Raw genomic sequence first — 12986 nt, forward strand, 5'->3', positions numbered from 1 at the left:
CATTTTAAAAAAATGCATTTAATACACATTTCTCCCCCCCCACCCACCCCCGTCTTTAAAATGAAAAGGATAGCAGTTTCTGAAGAGCAGTAAAATCTTGTATGATATTCCCAGTTATCATTCCTTTCTCTTTGGACTTTATGTTGACAAAACTGTAAGGAATATTTCAATAACCTGGAGCATTTTAAGTTTATTCCTTAAGGTATAACCACCCCTTACCTGGAAGAATCCTGAATCACTTAAAATTATAAGCAAAAGTTTGATGTTAGGGCATTTTTTCCTGTGGAATAAATCCATAGCTTACAGCAAACTTCAGAGGAAACTGTGCCTCCCAGGAGCCAGGGAACCACTGCCTAATTTAATAGAGGCCTCTAGAGTCAACAGAAGCCTGACCTAACAATCACTTTTTCCATTTTCATTCCCTTTTCTCTCTTCCTTTCCTGTTGTCCTGACTAAAACATGGTAAAATATCCCTGCACAGCATTCTTCCTCCTTAAACTTAAAAGGTATAAATACCCAAGCACTCTTTTATATAATCTATCTGCTTATTATGGCTTTGTCAATCAAAGTGCATGTTATCTAGAAAATGGTAAATGACAACTTTTTCAAAATATAGCTATTCCATCAAGTTGAACTTCACCTGTTTTGAAAGCAGCATTCTAAATATTTGAAAGTTCATATGGATTCTAACAAAATTATAGGAAAATGAACACTGTAAGAGTTTTGTGCAACAGAATAATTTTCAAAGAATTCTCAGATGGTTTGAACACATGCTGTTAGAATGTCTAACAAATGAAACATGACATAAAACATTATAAAACACCAAAACTCAGAAAACAATCACTGACATTCCTTTTTGTAAATCAAGAATACTGTACTCAGAACAAAAATAAAATCATGATTTCATCCACAGTGCATTCAATTTTACATTCCTTATCTATGGAACTAGATTAACATATATTTCAAATGATTTCAAGCTTCCCTTTCTGAAGTTTTCCCCATTGTAGTTGATGCCAACTCCAATTTTCCAGAAGCTGAGAGCAGAAGCTTAAACTTACTTCGATCCTTTCTTCATCTCTCATTTGTCCTCTAATCCAGCAGCAATTTCCCTTCCATATTTGAAATGTAACCAGAAACCAACAATTTACCTCTACATTCACTGTGTGTCCACTACCTTTTTAATTACAAAATGCTTATAATTTTGTTTCCTAATTTCCTAATCCTTCCCCAAAAGTTTTTCCACAATACAACAGCCATAGTGATTCCTTAAACATAAATTTGTATCACATGCCTGATCATAGCCCTGCAATGATGTGCATTTCTTTACAATCAAACAATCAAACTTCTTAAACTGGTCTTCAAAATACTAACTCTACTTGTGTGTGCATATGTGCATGTGCACACATTTCTGACTACAACTCTCCATCCTGCCCCACACTTCCTCTCTGGCTGTCAAGAAATTTTTTGCCTCATTGATTTGTTTCTTCTACCACCACAGAGCTCTCTCACTCTTTCTATTAGCCTCTATCCAAAAATTCATCGCCAGGAAAGCAAACCCTTGTTTTCATGCTCTCTGCATCACCTATACAGTCTGACAGACTATAAATTCATGTCTTTATATGCTGTCTAAGCTTCCACCTTCCCAACTACCAACATCCTCATCACACACTCTAGAATGTGAGCCCCATAAAGCCCAGGATTTGATCAGTTCTGTTGAATGTGTTATCCACATCTGGTACAGTTCTTGACATATAAGTATCTTTAAATATTTCTTGAAGTAATAAACTGAAATATGTGTGTTAAAGTTGCTAAGTGCTACTGTATATATCTTTTTTTGGATAGTATTTTAAATTAAAAAATAAAGTCTAGTAATATATTTAGACAGGAATTGCATAACTTTGTCTCCAAATGGCATTTCCTCCTAATAGTCTTCACATTAAATTATTGACCATATTTTAGTCTCTATGAAAAAATATCCTGCCGTATGGAAATGAAATATGACATTTTATAAACATGCTGCTATATTATATAAGTTGCTTCAATAAGATAAAAATAATTTTTATTTTTACTTTTTGGTTGTGTTCAATGGCCACTTGAAAATATAGGATTTTTACTTTTAGAGAAGAGACGTGTATCATTCTCTCTGGAATCATGTATTTTTGTGGTTTCATAGGAGTGATTACTAAATTTATTTTTGATGTGCAAGTCAATGAACAAAACACAATTGTAGAGGCTTTGAAGGACTTTACAGATGAACTATTCTTACTGTTTATTTTTTAATAGATAATAAAATTGAGACCCAGATATGCAATGTGGCTTATCCAAGGATCACATAGCTATAAATGCTGTTGCCAGACTCATCATTGTTAGTATAACCTAATATACTCTTCAATTAAAAAAAATTCAAAAATATCATAATAAGGGCATGATAATGAGGAAAAAAATGTCTTCAGTAAACATTTTGTAATAAGTACACTGAATTATTACAGGTATATGACTCCTCACAACTTTTCATGTGGCTAGTTCTATATAATCACACCAAAGGCGATAAATAAAGGTCTGCAGAAAAAATAATTAACAGGAAATAGCATGCTTCCGGATGACCTTAGCATAATCAGGCAAAGTTGGTTTCAGAGAACAACCAAAGCTTCTTCAATAGTGATGAACAAAGCATGCTCTCCCCTCACTTCCATTGTTCACATTAAAAGTACGGTTGGTCTACAGTTTGAGAGGTCAATTTATTAATGTGAACATTGAGTAGGTTCTATGTTTTTCAGCTTCAAATACTTCAGGATAATCAGATTTCTAGTTTTTCTCAGTGGAGCTCTGTATATTGTAATAAATCCATAAATTAAATTTTGCCATGGGGCTTATAAACATATTGATAAATAGAAAGATAAAAAGAGCAGAAAGAAAAGTAAATACAGTCATAAAACAAGAAGAGAGATTCTACCTTTTGTTGGCAGGGAGGAGTTAAGAGCATGGTACCAATTAGTTAATATTGTTCCTTACAATATTAACTTCCCCCTACATGATTTTTACCACTTGAGAAATGATCTTATCTGATCACAACTATATCACTTATATCTCATTTATAAATGGTAAATCTGGCCTCAGAGGAGGTAAAACGTATATAAATTCTTTAATTATAAAGTTTTCTAATGTAACAATATGAAGTATCTAAGAAATTCAAGATCTTAATAGATATGGCATCATCCACAGGCTGTCTTTCTTAGTAACTGATAGCTGTAAATCCTGAATAAATTTCCAATTCAGTTGGACAGCAAAAACTCAATTATTTCTTAAGGAAGATTTTGTTTCAGGATTCATTCATTACCCACCCCCTCATATTTCTCCAATATGTCAATTAAGGATTTGATCAAATCAGCCACTTTTCTGCACAACACAGGAGCACATCTGGTGTGACTACACCATGTTCAAACTGCTATTAAATACAAGCTATTGTACAAATATAAGGTGTTGAATGAACACCAGCAATGTGATTTAATAGTTTGTGTAAATTTGTGTCCAGCTTTTGTTTCATTGGTCAATAAATTCTAAAGGCAGTTTTTACTGTATTTGTTTAAAAAAATCTCTGAAATACTAGTGATGCAAGGCAGCTTTTGTTTACTACCTTTTAAGATAAAGACCACTTCTATAATACTTATATCATCGTTTAAATATAAAGTTATTTTATTTTTTTATCTTGGGAGAAAAAAATCACTGACTATTCTGTTTTAATGAGTTAGAATGAAAATGGGAAATAGATGATTAAAGCTATATCTGTAAAGGTTTAAGAAATGAGATTTTCATCATGCATTTCTTTTGGTGTAAAAATAGCATAAACTGCAGCTTGGTTTCAGTTTTTCTGCTAAAAATAGCACAAATGAAAAAAAGATGATTTTTTGGCGCTTTTGCTTTTTTGGTCAGCATAGTCACAGCTAAAGAGAAATAATTTAAGAAATGTTTTAGATATATGCTTGGCACACATTTATTTAACATTTATAAAAATGGATTGTGCATAAAGAATTACACATTTTAAATGTTGTAAGCATTACTAAATGTTATAATTGTTCTTTTACTATAAATTTAAATATTTATATCTTTTTGTAGAATTAAAATATACCAATTTAGTTATCCTTTGGTATATGTTGTATTTTTTAAAAATTTGTTGGCATTTCCAATAGATATACCATTTCAATATTTTATGCTTATGTTCCATTTTGTAGATTATTTAAATAAATGATTAAGTGCCTATGGATATCTCTTGGCAGCAAGATACTATTGTGACCCCAGTGCAATTTTGATACCAAAAATATATAGAAACATTAAAATGTGCATGATTTTAAAGAATTTATCATTTTATTACTTTTATTCTGACAATTTGAGATTGATATTATTTTGTTTTATAGAAATGAAATAGAAAAGGTAATATGTTTCCTATTATATAATGAAAATTATGTTTCAAACATTATGAATCATATCCAAGTATTTGCTCCTGGTGCTGGAATCCTGAAAGATAGCTCATGAGGGAAGGAAGTGAAGATGAAGAAGGCGACCCACCCCATGATGCTCTGATGCCCCAAGGTTAGATCTGCAGTCCTAGCCACAAACAGAAGCCAAGGTGAGAGTTAGAAAAGATTGTTACATTTTCTGATTAAAATGAACGAAAAAGGAGGAAAGAGGGCGATTTCTAGAAAGGGAGAGGAAAAATTCTAGTACCTCATTCTGAAGACGGTGCACTAAAAAAAAATTCTATTATATTTACATGATTTGGAAAATCATTGATTTGCAAACATCAAAAATTGTTTTTTCTAAATTGCTTTCTGTAAAGGACATTGTCTAGATTTTATGTCTAGAACACAAAATCCCCTTCCTGGCTTTCTGTAACCAGGTGGGACTCCTTGTCACTCCTACTTCCTTTCTGCTACATTCTTTTCTGTTTCTTTTGTTCAGGAGGACAGATTTGCATTTCAAATGCTAATAACCTACTCAATTTAACCTAAAAAACAGTTCTACCACAACAGGTTTCGATAGACCTATCACAGATTTTCTTTTCAGCACCTGGAGGAAACAAAATGTGAATGCTCTTGCCCAACACTACACTTTCCTGCATCTTCAGCTTAGAAGCTATTCAGTGGCATCTCTTTTCTGACATAAGGATTATATTTTCCATGTGACACATTATATTAATTACCCATTGTACTAGCAGAAAAGTTGGAGTTGACTGAATTTCTGCTGACAAATCCCTTCACCCACTAGTTTTATGGAGTGAAAACCAAAAAAAAAAAAAAAAAAAAAAACCCACACAACTATTGATCAAAACTGAAAGAAAACTGCTTCAGCTTCCTTTATTAATGAGGCACCTAAACTTGGTCCAGCAAGCACCTTCCATCTGCCATGTGATAACTTTCAGAAGGCAAAGGTTAAGAAATCAACACTGAACAATTCAGGTTGGAATTGAAAATAACCTTCACAAAGAATGATGGTACCTGTGTTTTCTCCCTCTTCACACACAGCTTGAGCTCTGTGCACAACCTCTTGGTTTTTACTTAATGACATGGAGTTCAGTTGCATTTGTAAAAGCATTTCAAAGTTCTTTTTCTAATGATCTGGGTTAATGTGAGTGATAAAGCTATTTTTCTCACATACTCAGCTTTTGAAAGCTCTGGTTTCCAATAGCAAAATCAGACACGTTGACTTGATTACCCTCTTACTGTGGAATTACATTTTTCCTTTCTTGGTTTTCTTTCCTACTATGCTGGTGGTTAGTTCCGTTTTCCTTGTAAGACTTTCCTCTTTTCTGCCATTGGTCTCGTCACAATCTTTGGTCATCTCTATTCATGTTCACTCCCTTTGTGATTTCATTCAGAATTATGGACTTTTTTTAAAGATTTATTTATTTATGCATACAAGAGCTGGGGTACAGGCCAGAGGTGGTGGGTGGGGGCAGTGAGAGGAATCACCAAAGACAGAGTGGGGAACAGAGCAGGCAGAACAACCGAAGTTCACTACTGAGGGGAGAAGCAGGCGAGACAGGACCATGGATTTTGATACCTCCTATTCACCACTTACTACCACATGTGTCTCCTCAGATCAGAACTCTTTAAGACCCAGCTGCTCATTTGACATGTCTATTTACATGACTGATAGAGACATTTCAAATCTAGTACTTCCATGAACTCCTTATCTTATTTTAAAAGTCTGTTTAATCCAAAGAGATTTTTCCATGTCAATTAATGGCAAGTTCATTCTGTCAATTGCTAGGTCCAAAAATTTTGGTGTCTTTTCCATTAAAAAATGATATCGGGGGCCTCCCCGGTGGCGCAGTGGTTGAGCACTGGGTTGCGAAGCTGCCCGCAGCCTCTGTAGCGCGGGTTCCATCCCCGGCCCCTGGCGAGGGTCCCACATGGCGCCCAGACCTCTCCTGCCACCCGCTGCTCCCCTCAGCAGTGTACTTCATCAGTCTGCCTGCTCTGCTCTCCGCTCTGACTCTGGTGAATTCTCTCATCCTCCCGCGCTTCTGTCTGTACCCAGCGCTTGTATAAATAAATAAATAAATCTAAAAAAAAAAATCATATTGACTCCTTTTAACATTTCCTGAATTAGACCACTTAACACCTCTCCTGCTACCACCCTGGTGTGAGCCACGATCTGAATTACTGTAATAGTCTTCTAACTGGTTGCACACTTACCTCCTGCATAAACTATTCTCATCAGAGAACCAGACTGATGCTATAAAATGTAATCCAAGTATAATTTTTCACTCAAACTCTTCAGCAATTTAGTGTTTTGCATAGAGTGGAGGGTTATGTCCTTCAAGGGCTAAAATGCCATGCATGATCTGACCACCCTTAACTCTCCAAACTCCTTCTCTCCACTGCTGCTGTTTATTTGCTTTATCCTCATCACTCTCCTTGTTTCTTTGAACAAGCCAGCTGTGCTCTAAGTCTAGGGTCTTTGTCTGGAATACTTATTCCTAGATATTCATATGCTAACTCCCTTACATTGATAATATCTTACCTTGCCAGAGGATCTCTCATTCACCCATTTTAGTACGGTATCCTACCTTCCCTCTCTCTTCCAGATCTACCAACTCATACTCTTATTATTACATAGCACTTGACCAGCTGTTTCATCTAATTAATTTTCTGCTTTTAATGCTTACTTAATGACTGCCTCTTTTTCTCCACCCTCCTCATCTACCAAGCACCTACCACTTGAAAATAGCATACCAAAGAGCAGGGATTATCATGTCTTTGTGATAGTGCATGTATGTAGAATAATTCCTGATACGTTCTAGGCAACCAATAAATATTTATTGAATGAATGAATTTCCATCTTTTCTTCCTTTACTGATCTACTATATTCCATGTCTGGGATGAGGAAGTAAGAGAGAGAAGGACTTTAAATTTTGGTTGTCCATTTTGTATTGCTATATTTTAACCTCCTCTTTACTTTTCGAGTGCCCTCCTACTAAAAGGATTACCCTGCCTTTCTTCATTGCAAAACTTAATTTTTAAGAAATGAATGCTTTTGGAACTTGAGAACCATAATTATATAAATATTAGAGTAATTAAATTTGATATGATTCAAATGGATCGTTTTCTTCTAATAGAAGCATGGTATTTTGTGATAGAATAATGGAATGTTAGGATGATAAGGCAGTTGGAGATGTGACCAGCACTTGAATCATGAAATAACATTTGTTACCATAGACTAAATTTGTATAAGTTCATTGTAATTTAACAGTTATTTCTGAAAACTACATTAATTCAACTTATAAGTTCCTGAGGATATATACACATTAAAAGCAAATACGTATTATAAATTTACACTTTTCTAAGTAGACTTTGGGTTCATACCAAAAATTAAATTCTACTACCTGCACCATTTTTAGGGTCACCATATATATGCACAGCCTCTGGAGATGAGTAGGGAGATAGGCTTGTCCCTTTTGTTTTTTCTCAGATCTCTATTCCTTTCTCTTTCATCTACTGTGGACAAACACCAAAGACTCTGACCACCACTGTATCTCTCTTGGCAAAATGTGCAAGAGCAGATTCATGTTAGCTGTATGAAATATGCCAAGAGCTGAGGCAATGGGAATTAGGGTTAAAGGAAAAGAAGTTGAGGGGGAAAGTGAGAGATTTTTTTAAAAATTTAAATTATTTAAGGGCCTCCCTGGTGCTGCAGGCAGTTGAGCACAGCGCCGTGGATCTGTCTGCAGCCTCTGCAGCGCCGGTTCAATCCTGCTTGCCCATTGCTCCCCTCAGCAGTGTGTTTTGGTCAGTCTGCCTGTTCTGTTCCCTGCTCTGTCTCTGGTGAATCCTCTCACCCCTCACACCTCTGGCCTGCACCCCAGTTCTTGTATGCATAAATAAATAAGTCTTTAAAAAATTTAAATTATTTAAACGTCAGTGAAAAATACATATCCCTGATCAAAATAACATACATGGGTTACCAAAGATTGTCATCAGCTAACCTGAGTGCATTGAAAACAAGTAGGATATTTTAACGTTAATCCTTATGCTTATATGCTAATATTTCATGGGTAGAGCATATGGTTAAAAATCACTTTCAAATTAAAGCTCTTGGGCCAACATGCAATTAAATAAATCTAGCTTTGAATAGTGCTCTGTGACTAGATTGTTTCTGGATATTAAGATGGAGATGAGCTGGGTAGACAGATTGAAAGGCTCACATATTGTGATTTTGACTCATCTATGTCTTCCTGTCTATTATAACTACAATTCTTTTTGCTCCAAAATAGGTTTCTCAGGTCAAACCTGCAAAGTCAAAAAAGAATGCCCCTGGTGTTCCTTCACAGTAGACTTTGGGTTCATTTTAACCTAAAATCTCTATAATATAACAAATATGTTTTATAGTGGCATTATATATTAAAAGGACAGCATTTAAGTTGGTAGATCATGAGTCAATTAACAGTTCCAGCATTAGAAATGTACCACAAAGCTATTGGTTTCATGGGTTAATCACAAGCATCATCCCGAACTCCGAATAATAAGATATCCCAAATCCAGACCACAGGAATATGTATATGATCCAGAATAAACCAAGCATGGAGTCCTTTGCCCCTGAATTTGCTAACTATTCTAGGTGGACTGTGATAGCTCAGTTAAAGTACTTTTTTTAATAAGTGCTCCGTTTGGAAATTCTGGGACATCCCATTTCCCCTAAGGATCAATTAAAGAGTCTGTCTTCTAGCTTCATGCAAAAGTGATGTGAAGAAGTCACAATGAGAAAGTTGAAAAAGAGAGTCTAAAGGTTTATGTTCTATACCCAACTATCATTGATTCCAATTCCACAGTCATCTTAACTTTTGTTTTTAATGCATCAATAAGTTCCTCTCCTGCTTAAACTGTTTCATGCTGGGCTTTGGGCACATACAGTTAAGATTGTACTGGCAAATCCATTACATAACCTAGCTGAGCCTTTTTTTGTTATTTGTAAAATGTAAATAATAAAATGCATACCATAAAATTACTGTAGAATTCTAATCTATTAGACATGTGTTGAGTGTGCACAACAGACACCAGTTCCTTCTACACATTCATGTGTCCAATATAACGTAGAACATCTAAACAGGCTTTTTCATGTATCCAAATGAAATGCCCAAACACCATTATGTGACTAGAATTTTAGCTAAATGATTGATTTTATTATTTAATATTTAGTATATTAGTAAAATAACTAGTAAAACAAATACTTCCAATTGATGTTATTTTTTAAGTTTTCAATAAAAAAATAAAATGTCTTAGAAACTGTATTAGCTACTGTTAACATGTAATAGATTGAAGGGTTAAAAAAAGTGCTTATTAAACAGCATCTAAGGTACAGTGATTATTCACTATAATTACACCTATTTTTACCAGGACCATATCTTCCCCGGTTAAAAATGACTTTGGCTAATGAATCCATTATATTCCTGCCAACTATAACATAATGTGAAAAAAAATTTAAATCAGGACTTAGATAGAAATAAGGTGTGATAAGATTGACAAGAAATAAATATCATTGGATAGAAATGATGACAGATTTACATTTGAAAAGAAAAAGTTAATTACATATTTTGCATTTAATTAAAATTTAGTGAATATTTTCATCAGAATCAACATTATTACTATTGAGTTTTAATTGACATGCAAATGTATATTAGTTTCCATATATACAACATAATTCAATATTTGTTTATATTGCAAAATGATCATCACAATAAGCCTAGTTAACATCTACTATCACACACAAATGTATTTCCTTGTGATCAGAATATTTAAGAATAACTCTTAGCAACTTTCAAATATTCAGTACAAGATTATTAACTTTAGTCATGCTGTATATTACATGCTGTGACTTATTTATTTTTAACTGTAAATTTGTACTTTTGGACCTGCTTCACCCATTTCACCCTCACAATGTCAAGCCCCCAGCTCTGCACCCATCAGTAACTGCTAATCTGTGCTCTGTATCTATGAGCTTGTGATTTTTCTTTGAAGTTTACTTTTTTAGATTTCACATGTAAGTGAAATAGGACATTATTTTTCTTTTTCTGTCTGAATTTATTTAACTTAGCATAATGCCCTCAAGGTCCATCCATGTTGTCACAGTAACAATTTTTTTATATTTTTAATGGTGGAATAGTATTACAGAGTGTGTGTGTGTGTGTGTGTGTGTGTGAGAGAGAGAGAGAGAGAGAGAGAGAGAGAGAGAGATATCTTTATCCTTTCATCCATTTAGGTTGTTTTCATTTCTTGGCCATTTTATATAATGCTACAGCATCCAAGGGGTACACGTTTGTTTGTTTGGTTTTGGTTTATTTGTGTTTTCACTTTCTTAAGATAAACACCCAGAATTGAAATCACTTGTTCTCATGGTTCTTTTATTTTTAATTTTTCAGGTCCCACCATGCTGAACTCCATAGTGAATATGTCAGTTTACATTCCTACCAGAATCAAAAGTAGCACCTTTCTTTCAAGAACTAAAACTAAATATTTGTAAATGATTTTAATAAATCCAGCCCCAACTATTTAGAAGGCTGTGGTTTAAGATGGTTAAATAGTGATATTATGAAAAGACATCAATATTATTGCCACCTCTGCCTATCTTCATATGCCATCTAAAATATACGAAGCTCGTAATTTTATTTAATATTATAGAATATATACACCTATATAGTAAAGTAATATCAGTTGGTATATTGTCTTTGCGAAAGGTATAGTACTGAGTTGATATGCAAATATGAGACAAAAGGAATTCTGTGATAGCAAGAATCATATCTCAAAGGTAATCCTTTGGATGCAAATGTGTTTCCAAGACTCATTTTCCTGATAAAAATGTAAAATCAATATTCCTAATAGTTATAACATGTAGAGCTAAAATTGACTTTTAAAATCATAAATTATATAAAAATTCTTAATTTTTATCGAAGGAAACCTTTCAAAAATCAATCATCAATTAGCCTGTGTGTATGTATGTTACAGAAATATATTATTTTACTAAAATGACAAATAAGCCTCTAAGAGGCTTGGAACCAGCTTAAAGCATCTTGCTGTGCTCTCCTCCAATTCTTGGGAATGTCTTGGAGACTGGAATTAGGTAATCTGAATTCAGTCTTCTGCTAACCTCTCAACTTTAGAAAATAAGCCTTCAGGGACCATTTCTAGGAGCAGAGCAGAAGGAATGGGAACAGTGATGCTTGAACATTTCCTGTTGGTAGCTGATCCAAAGGTTATTTTCCAAGGCTGCCCTTCTCTCTCCAACTGTTTCCAGGATGCTTTTCTCTGTGAATCAGCTTCCTAGAACTGTTCCCAAAAAGTGTGAGAACCTGGATGGCTAAAAAAACCAAGAAATTTATTTTTGTACAGTTCAGGAAGCTAAAAATCCAAAATCAAGATGCTCCCAATGACGTCTCCATGGGAGAATCTCTTTTTACCTCTTCTAACCTCTGTTGTTTGCAGGCAATCCTTGGTGTTCCCTCACTTGCACAGATGCACATGTAATACCATGGAGGTGGAGGACTCTCTCTGAGGACGCAGTAGGATGAAGAGAGCAGTCTCAGCCCTCATTCATTTTGTGAATGAAAAAAAAAAAATACACTTGGGGCCTCCCTGGTGGCACAGGCGGTTGAGCGCCGCACTGTGAAGCTGTCCGCAGCCTCTGCAGTGCCGGTTCAATCCCCGCCGGCCTCAGAGCAACCCACATGGCGAGCAGACCTCTCCTGTCTCGCCCGCTGCTCCCCTCAGCAGTGTATTTCAGTCTGTCTGCCTGTTCTGTTCCCTTCTCTGTCTTTGGTGAATCCTCTCACCCTCCCGCACATTTGGCCTGTACCTTGGTTCTTGTTTAAATAAAAAATAAATCTTAAAAAAAATACACTAATCAATGAACAATGGATTGGTAAGTAGAAAAGGATAGAATTCCTTTCCTTAAGGGTCAAACATTTGCAATGAAAATTATCTGTCCCTCATCAGAAAATGGATTCGGATTAAATCTTTCATATGCTTGGTGTAACTTTATATGCTAGGTTGCTGCCAACAGTACTCTTTTCCCATCTCGTCATCATGTACCGTAAATCTGCTAGATTCTTCAAGCTAGATGTCAAGTCAGATGCATGAAGATGTTGATATCCCTTGATCTTTAAAAGACAGGTGATACCTGGAGAATTTAAAAGCACTCATTCTAAGGGGTCGATAGTGCTTTTAAAGCACAGTCTAAAAGCACAGATTCATTGCATCACTATTTACAATAGCCAAATTATGGGGACTACCTAAGTGCCCATTTAAGAAGACTTGGTATACACACACAATAGAATATTACTCCCTCATAAAAAAGCTAAAATCTTTCCATTTGCAATGACATGAATAGACATGGAGGGAATTTTTCTAAGCAAAATAAATCAGAAAGGCAGAGACAAATAAAGGATGTTTATATTAACCTACGCATAGAAAGAAACAAAACAACAGATAAAACAA

The sequence above is a fragment of the Talpa occidentalis genome, unplaced genomic scaffold (assembly GCF_014898055.3).
Source record: "Talpa occidentalis isolate TD23 unplaced genomic scaffold, MPIMG_talOcc4v2.1 talOcc4.3, whole genome shotgun sequence".
In the NCBI taxonomy this organism is placed as follows: Eukaryota; Metazoa; Chordata; class Mammalia; order Eulipotyphla; family Talpidae; genus Talpa; species Talpa occidentalis.